The sequence below is a fragment of the Cyprinodon variegatus genome, unplaced genomic scaffold (genome assembly GCF_000732505.1).
Source record: "Cyprinodon variegatus isolate N-32 unplaced genomic scaffold, C_variegatus-1.0 Scaffold873, whole genome shotgun sequence".
In the NCBI taxonomy this organism is placed as follows: domain Eukaryota; kingdom Metazoa; phylum Chordata; class Actinopteri; order Cyprinodontiformes; family Cyprinodontidae; genus Cyprinodon; species Cyprinodon variegatus.
Window position 1 is genome coordinate 252,718 of NW_015151326.1, and position 9,674 is coordinate 262,391.

Consider the following 9,674-nt stretch of genomic DNA (forward strand, 5'->3'; position numbering starts at 1 on the left):
TCAAATAAATGACCATACAACAGAAAAAAAAAGTGTGGTGGTGGTGGGGTATTGTTTCTACAATACAGAAGAAACAATACAGTTTCTACAGTACAAATATTGAAGGTAAAAAGGTTGGATGTCTATCTACATCAGTCTATTGGCAAAAAGTTAGGTACACCATGGACAGGTTACCAGGCTGTCAGGGAATACAGAGACACACCAAGACCACACACACACACTCACACTTAATACACCAATCAACCTAACAGTCATGTTTTTCTACCCAGAGAGCACCCACACATGCACAGAGAGAATATGCAATCTCCATGCAGAAAGACCTTATAAGAGGAATCTAAATTTTAACATTCACCAATGAATGCCCAATTACCTGAGCCATGCTAATTTGCCTCTGTTTTCAAATTTCCATTGGAGAGACATATGTGGGACAAAACAACATTTACCATATTCTTTATTATAGGAGGCTGTGGATGGAGGCTGTGTGGCAGGTGGTGGGCCAAGGTCATCTCCCAGGCATCAACAAGGTAGACATTCACCCCTTTAAATATTGCCCTGAGTAACTTATCACGTTGAAGTGAAAACCAGTCACTGTTGGTTAGTGTTTCGTAGAGTGTCAATGTTTTGGGATTAGCGGTCCTGATTATGACTGTTGTACCTGGTGCTCTGTTTAACAGCCGCAATACTGCCCTCTTTATGCTCAGAAGGCGACGGATGTAGACCTCAACAGGGAAAGTACTAAAGTGTGACCAGACTCCAATTACTATGGCAGTGTCTGTGCCTCCAACTACTTTGTCCAATTCATTGGCAATATAACGTGTGTGACTGACCGGCAAGTTACCAAAACGGATGGGAGGAGCGTGGCAGTTGAATGTCACTAATGTGTTCTTAGTATAATCTAAGGCCATAAAAGGTCCTGTCTGTTTTGAACTTTTGAGATCAAATTTCTTGAGATCTGAAATCATAGAAAAACAACAACACAAACCCCCCAAACAAAAAAATTAGACTGTAGCATGAACCAATTTAAATTGTTACCAGATATTTTCACCTACCTGGTGTTGTTGAGATTAAATATTCGAACCACTGCCTGATGGTGGAGTCTCCAAACAAGTGAAGCACTTTGCCTTTGAGACACTGGCTAATGGCAGACTTGTTAAATTGGTGGACTGTGGTGCCATCTAGTGCTCGCCATGAACCCTGGTAGTAATAACCACTTGGCTGAGTCCTCACACTTCTTTCTGTGAATTCAAAAGGCAGGGTTCAAAAACAAGTGTTTTTTTTTTTTGCTTCTTTTTTTTTTTTTACTTTATTTTATTACGGAATTAAGAACCGAGAAGTTTTACCTGATGTTTGTTTGGGAGTTGCATTCTCCAGAACTGGAAGAAAAATAACCAATAACATTCTGTGATTCAATGATTAGGACATTAGGGCTCTTTGTTTCAGATAAAAAAAAAGCTTTTCTCCTGTAATATTATTTCATATTTTAATCCATACTTTATGGGTAATTAAGAAAAACATTTTCCTGCCTCTTGGTACATAAAGTACAAGGCTGTTGCAGATTGATGTCAATATTAAATTACATGCAATTTATATAATGTATTTTGGTCATGGAATATATTTTGTGTTGACTAAATCCATCTAAAAAAATGTTGCAAAAAATTTAACATTCAATTTAAATAATCAAATGTAGTCATATGAAGAGTCAAATTAAAGTATTTATAAAATACAATCACATACAGGGATAGATAGGTCCAAAAATATGGCCCGGGCATTTTGGGTCAAGGTGACCCACCAAGATCAGTTATATTTTATGTGGAGATACACAACATACTAGATCAGATAACTTCAGATGCATAGAAAATTAATATTTATCACAGGAAATTATAAAGCATTTTGAAAAAGCTACTTAAATATCAAACAACTGTTTATACCCTCAGATTTTCTGACCATAAAAAATATACAAAATAACCATACAGAAGAAACCGTTTTTGAAATATTTTTTGTGGGGTATAATTTTATTTTATTTTTTTATCCTTTGATTAGATTATCATTTGATTATTATTAAATTATTCATGAAAAGTACATTTTTGATTACATTATGACAGCATTGGGCCGGCCAAAAGAGGCTTTCATAATGGCCATTCCAGCCCTGGTCTCATTCAGTCCAGCCATCATAATATTACAAATCTACATATTATTGGTAATGTAACATTTTGTAACTTGCTTAACTTTTTACTTATAGTATAAGAAAGAGGTTAAGCAAATCACAAAATTCATCTTCATATACAATTTTCTGGGGGAAGTAGAAAATTCTGAAAGATTTAACAAATGTTAATTTTCCTTATTGTGTGTCTCATGCAATTCATAGCATTTCCAAAGCAAACTTTACCTTTAAATTTAGGTAAGATTGTGATGTTAGAAGGCCCTGATGCACGAATTAAGACCTTCATGTTGACCCCCCTATTGTACAAGCACAGAAACAGAAAATCATGTCATGGAAAAATATTTAACTAGATCCTGGCCTAGTAATTTCAACTTTTTTTTTTTTTTTTCAAATTAATTACAATGTAATTTCTATTGATTATAACCTAAATAGTTTTGGAGGGGGCTTAGAAATAATAGTTCATCTTGTTATTAACTATTATAATCTGTATATAATCTGTATAGATTATAATAGTTGTATCTATACAGATTAATTATTATGATCTGGTTGAATTGTAAAGTGCCTTGAAATGGCATGTGTTGTGAATTGTTGATTTATAAATAAACTGCATTGAATTTAATTATCTTAGGTTCCCTAAAGAATCAGTGCTGATGGTTTTGTTTTATTTTCAGCCCAATTAAATTCAGTTTATTTTTATAGCACCAATACACAACCCATGTCCTCTCAAGGCACGTTACCAAGACAATTCAACCAGATCATACAATTACTTTGATTCAAAGTTTTCTATCTAAGGAAAACCGGCTGATTTTAATCCAGCGAGCTCAGTTTATTTAACTGGAATGTATAGTTGAATGACTTTTTCCCACTACATATGCTAATTAGAGGACACATCTTGATTTCACTGTCATACTTGGCCGAGGGCTATTCAATGACTTTGCAGCCAAATGCCAGGAAAATGGAGAGAAAATTGTGCTCTACATGACTACAGGAATCCTACTTCATATGAAAAAAAAAGTTTACTGCTGAATGAAATGATCCCTTATAAACCAAGGGCAGTGTGTTTTTTTTTCTTTATTAGTCAAGGACTGCACTTAGCAGTATGATTTTTTTTGGGGTGTTTTATAAATAAGATTGACTCAGTTAAAAATAAGATCATCACTGCAATTTTTTTCCTTCGTTCATGTTAAGCCTTCTAGTCTTTCTATTGCTGAGATATTTTCTACGATATACAGACATTATCTAAAGCCAGTCCGTGGATATTGTTTTTTTTTGTAGCCAGCAGAAGAATCTTTTGCAGATTTTGGTCCCTCCAAAGCTGAATGTGTCTCTGATACCTACCCTGAATTATTTAACTGAATATAAATTATATTAATCTGCACAGTTGTTAAAAATTATTTCAACACAGGAAACTTTTATAAGAGCAATAATTTTCATTAATATATTTGCCATTAAGTGTTTTGTCTTTGTTGTGATTTCATCCAAAGTTGAAATGGTTGTAGAATTACATTTACACTTACCTTTGAAAGAGCTTGTCCTCTTTCGGCTTTAGTTTTCCTCTAAATCCTCCAAATGAGTGGGTGATCCTGTGTTCACATTTAAGTTTATTTGGCTTATAGCAGAACCAGGGCTCACCTGTGTGAATATCAGTGTAGTTGCACAGCTTATCCTGGGATGCCTTTAGGCATACGTTACAAAAGGCATATGCAGTGACTGAGTGTGAGCGGAAGAGGCTTTTAAAATAGATTCTATCAGGCTGCTGCTGGGTGATTTGTTTTAGCACAGTTACTGCCTCGCTGGGGTGGACCAGGGTTACCTTTTTGAAAAGAACAAGAAACATTTTTTTCTTAGAACAGATCATTTTAGGAAACAAGCATTTGCAATATGTGTAAAGTGTACACTTTCATCATTATTCTTTAAACAGGATTTATTATAGAATAATTTATAATAATCCAAAGTACTTACTCAAATACATCACAAACATGAATAAGGGGTACATCCTCACTAGCACTCACTAACACTAGCCCATTTAATATCCCTTTGCTGGATAATAGCCCAACAGATGTGCTTTCAGAAGTAGACCATCAATGCTGTTTTTATAAGTTGCTTTTTTGAAGAAAAAAAAAAGTAATATATGTAACGGATGCAGAAACAGAAAGGAAGATTAGAAAACCAAAACCCATGAAGATCAAACATCATGTCAAACAATGTCAGAGGTATATGTAGTGAACTCTGAAACCACCCCAGGGGATTTTGAGCCTGATCCGACAGAAAATTGTGTCGTAAGAGGTCATAACGCTTAACACTTATTTAGAGTGAATGGGGATTAACACAACCACATTATTTTCTGCAAGACAGCTTGTGTAGTTCCAACCAAAATACACCCCAGAACCATGCAGAATTTTAGGGCCAGGATGCGTTTGAATTTATGGGCTGCGTCTTCCAAGGACTGGATCCTTTGAAGTCCATGAAAATAAGGAGAGCGGAAGAATTTAGCTCCGCTGTGCGCTCTGTCGCCTATCAACTGTGAGAGGCAGGAAAAGAATGAATACCGAACTTTTCAAAACTGTTTCTGTTTAATTTCTTTCTTTTATTGTAAAGTGAAGAAAGACTACACTAATGAGAATACAGGATGGAATAAAGGTGACAACCACTGGCAGCATGAACAAATAAAAGCAAATGTAATGATAATTACATTTGTCAGTTAAATAACATGCTGCTGTCATTTTGCACATCACTGATGTTGCTGATATTTTCAAATATCCATTACTGTAAAAATGTCCACAGCTGTATATTGGTTATTTATTCTCCAGTTGCACAATTTTATGTTGTTAAAACACTTTGCAGTATTTTATTCATTATATTTTAACTCTTCCCTATTATGTTACTCTTATAAAGAAATTTTAAGGTCCACATTTGTGTGACTTTTTTTTCAATAATCTTTATGTTGCAGTAAATTAGCCCACTGTGGGACAATAAAGAGATTTTTCTATTCTAAAAAAGGAGGTAGAAAGATATAAGTAAATCTAAATAATGTATGTATAAAAAATATATCTACAAATTCTCTTATATTCAACAACAAAAAATACTAAGTTAAGCAAATTGCGCAAAACAGAAATAAAAAAAATAAAATCCTATCAGATTTATAGTCCCCACACTGCAGATATATTAGAATCTGTCCTTAGATTACAGCCAATCCCGTTAACACAGAAACGGATAAAAAACTTTAGATAAACCAAACATTACCGCCACATATCTGACTCAATAACCATTAAAAAAAATATTTTTATTCATTTCAGACGGAACTATTTACATACTTGGATTATACTGTTTGGTGCCAAGTAATCTTTCCTCTAATCACGGAGCAGCCGACTTGCTTGCCCTCTCTGATTCCTGGGATATCCAAGGATAGTTGGGATACATTGGACCCGTCCTTCAAATCTGGCAAAAAGAAGGACACATTTGTAGGCCACATAACGAGGAGTCTTGGAATCCGCCCAGACCTCGATGCCACGCTATGACGTAATCGTCCTTCGAATCTGGCCTTCAGATGACGCATCCCATAAATTCGAACAGAGCCCCAATTTCATCAGTCTGACAGAAAGAGAGGATCATTTCAAAGTAAAACACATCCACTTTGCAGGAAAACAAAAAATAAAATACATCAGTCACAACAGAAAACAATCAGGTTTACTCCATTTGGATTCACAGTGTTTTATATAGTGGGTAAGGCAGGCTTAGCAATCAATAGAATATTTTATTAAATAGAATACCCATGATAAGAGTTCAGAAAGACAGAAAATGCAATATCATTCATTTTGAGCCCCCACAAAAAACTAAATATAAAACGACAAGGAATAGTACAGAACATGCAAGCTTATCACTCTCCCGTCTTTATGGCAAAAAGTAACAATTTCGGTGAACTTCTCAGAATGCTTTCTCAAGCTTGGTTTATGCTTGACCCATCTGTGACAGGCAGAATTTCTGCACGGAGCACCTAGGAAGAATTTTAATCCACGCAGAAAACATTGAGAGTGAGCAGCTGCTCCTGCTAGTGAGGGCTCACAAATATTAACATCCATAGACATCCATAGACATCGCAGGAGCAACACAATGAGGAAAATGTCCAGGAAAGAAATGTTTGTTGTTTTGGAACGGCATGAAGAGGCTTTGATAAAGTCATAAACAGCTATTTCCTACTTCCTCATGTAGTGTGGTGTTGTAAGCTTGCAGTGTGTGCTGAACATGCCCCCCTGAAGCCGGCCAGAACAGGAGGAAGGCTGCACAGTAAAAGACACTGTGACGGTCAGTGGCTCATTTTCCTTGTTGAATGTCCGTTTATCCAAGCATAATGAATCTTTGAGGATAATCACTCACTTCCTCACCTATTACCAATCCAAACTATCCCACAGCAGTGTTTTTTATTTTTCACTAACTTAATGTTGTTGTATTATTTTTATTAATTACATTTTTGTATTGTATCTGGTATAAGGGCATGCTGCACAGGCTGGTCATGAAGCGGGGTGCTGCTTTGTAGCCGCTGTTCTTTTTTTGTAATTTGTGCTTTTCACTTTTATTAATCAGACCCAGTCTCACAACCATTACACAAAGCTTACTGATTGAGAGTGTTGATAACCATGTGAACCATGTTTTTGGTCGTATTTGTTATTTAGAGCCTGTTTCAACGATATTCAGTTTGCCCATATGTGAAGTTATAGATGTTAATGTTTTGTTTATATGATCAAAGACAAGTAGAGCAACCTAAGCATAATTTTATACTGTCCTCGCTATGCAGTATGTCTATTGCAATGCTACCATGAGTGGCTAACCTCCCTTAAAGGTGCAGTAGGCAATCTTTTCCGATGCAGTTTTTACCATGTGGCTCAAATATCTCCCCACAGCCGCTTAGCAAGCAGTGAAATAGAAGGTCTGGAAGTGAAACTAAAATAAATAAATAAGAAATCAATGGATAACCCCAACCAATCACTAAAGACAGTCAGTTGTACACGATTTGTTCCTGACACATTAATCATGGTTGTCTGCTTTTCCGTCCTCCCAAGTGCGTACCCTGACACATGAATGAATCAATCCCCCTCAATTCTCGTGCAGGACACCATGGCTGGAAGCTAGCCACTGTTACGCTATGTTCACACCTAAAGCAGCAAAAGCAGCAAAAATGGATGTGCTGCTTAATTTTTTATGCTTGTACTTGAGTTCTGATGCACGGCTGAAGCATCTTTCCTAGGGTAACCAGATTTGGGTTTTTTGACAAGGAGGACACTTTTTTGGGGGAGGGGGTCGACTGCTCAGCCACTGACTGGACAAGACCTCAGCAGTGAGCCATGAGCCACCCATCCTCAGCCGGAGGGGCTGAGGATTATGGGGTCGCTATTGTCTAGGCTACTGTTATCGGGTCTGTTTAAAACATTGTCAGTGCAGTCAGTTCATCCAGATCACCATCCTGCCTTCAAATATTATTTCTGTCGGAGCCGCTAAGACCCCGTACACCGGCGGTGCACTTTCACTAGGAATCCAATTAAACAGCAGCCTATGGCCTGGTTGCCTTATCCGGTTTGCCGCGGCGGCTGGAAGGTGTTTTTCATGTAGGTAAATCAAACTGCAAGCACTAGGATAATAAAAGCGAACATGTTTTGCCAGCAGATTTTGGCATTTTAAGTGAATTTAAGCTTTAATAAACTATTTCAGAGGAGTGATCATGGCACTGTGCATCATCAGTGCTGCCTGTCTCCCTGCCAGCAGTTGCTCCAGTTGCTCTAGATGCGCTGCAGACAGCATGCGTATTTATGTGTTTTGAAGGTGGGGTTTCGAGGGGTGGTCTGAAGGGAGAGGCATGGTTGTATATGTTAAAAAATATAGCTTGCTGGAACCATTTCTCCAAGATCTCCTACTGCACCTTTAAATATTTTAAACTCCATGCTTGGCCATTGCTCTTTCAAATGTTGCCCATTGTTGTCATTGGAGATGCAAGAACCCTCTTACTGGTGTATACACTTGAGGAGTTGGGCAATGTTTAAATTTGGATGACTTTGGTTCAAATTCCTCAGTTTGAATCCAGTTCCAATCATTTTAAATTTTGATTCTTAAGTCGTTAGTAGGCTCCCAATAACGAAATTACATTAAGACCAAGTAGCACATAGCAACGACTCTGTCAAGGAGAGTTTTGTCTCAGAGGTCGTGGCTGAGTCTCCTTCGTCATACATTTTTTTAATTAGAGGAGGAAAGCGGGAATGAAGTTGTGGAAGAGGACGCCAGAGCAGCAGAAGTTTGGTGTAGAAGGCTTACAGCCGTTCAGGTTTGAGCCCTTGCCTCGCAACACTGGCAGTTCTGTTAGCTCTATGCCTATCAAAGACACAGACGTCCATCCCCGTAAACACTGGGATGGAACTCAGTGGGAAAGTAAATGATTCTCATTTCAATCGTTGCGTATATTAACTGCAACATATGAATCAAGATGCTATGACTGAAAAAATGTGATTGACAGACGACCGTTGATATATTGATTGGCCGAATTTAGGTGTACAAGCTGACATATAACTAACTGGCCTGCGTAAAATAACGAAAAACCCCCTACAGATTTTAAGACAGGATAAAAAAAAATAGAAATAGACAATGTCTGATAAAGAGCACATTTATATACACGTTTAAGCCAGAAAGATTTGACAGTTAAATAGGATTTCCCTACAACTTTAAAGTCATAGGGAAGTCATAATTAAATGTTACTGGCAAGCATAATAGGAAGGAATTTAGTTTTACCTCAACCTGTGCATTTCCTTCCCAGAGTAAAGAGAATACTGCAGTATAGGAACCATTGTGATGATCCAACACTTGCCCTGCCACGCCTGCAGAAAGAGCAGGGTTGTGCAGCCGAGCAAGTAGAACATCTCCCCCTGAGTTCTTTGGGCGACTATGGAAGTCAGTAATTTTTATTAAAACCTCCAGCTGATCCCCTACGTGCCATGATCCACCGCCTTTCCTCGGAAGAATGGTAAAGGTGCTTTGAGTAGGATCACTGGTGTCATTCAGAGAAAAGTTAGATGATAGTGAAGGTGTTTCAGGCCAGACAATAGATTCCTTCAAAGATTGTAACACAAGAGCATCTTCAGGTAACACAGAATGGAAGGAGCATTCACTGGTAGGCATAGGATATTTAGTTGGATGATTAAAACTTATCTTGGTGGGTATCAGAGCTTCAGTGGAGTGGACTTTCTTCATTAACTAGGAAATAAATTAATCATGTGTCATAAAAAATGCAGTTTCTGTACCAAATAATGAATTCTTATAAAATTCTGGTTAATTTTCAGGTAAACTAAAAATTATTCATGTTAGTAAGTCACTAAAATCATCTTTTAATCCTTTAATTTGTATTTTTATCTGTCAGGCCTGATGTTATTAAATAGACGAGAATGGATTGTCAAAGAAGTTTTAATGTGTTTATTTAACACTTTATCCAATCACGCTGAAGCTCATGAAATAAATTCGACTGTAAACAAAAGGA

General features: G+C 37.1%; 1 pseudogene; it reads right to left on the minus strand.

The window, feature by feature from the left end:
* Positions 1–380: 380 nt before the first annotated feature.
* On the minus strand, positions 381–9,319 carry LOC107099468 (annotated as a pseudogene).
* Positions 9,320–9,674: the final 355 nt, after the last annotated feature.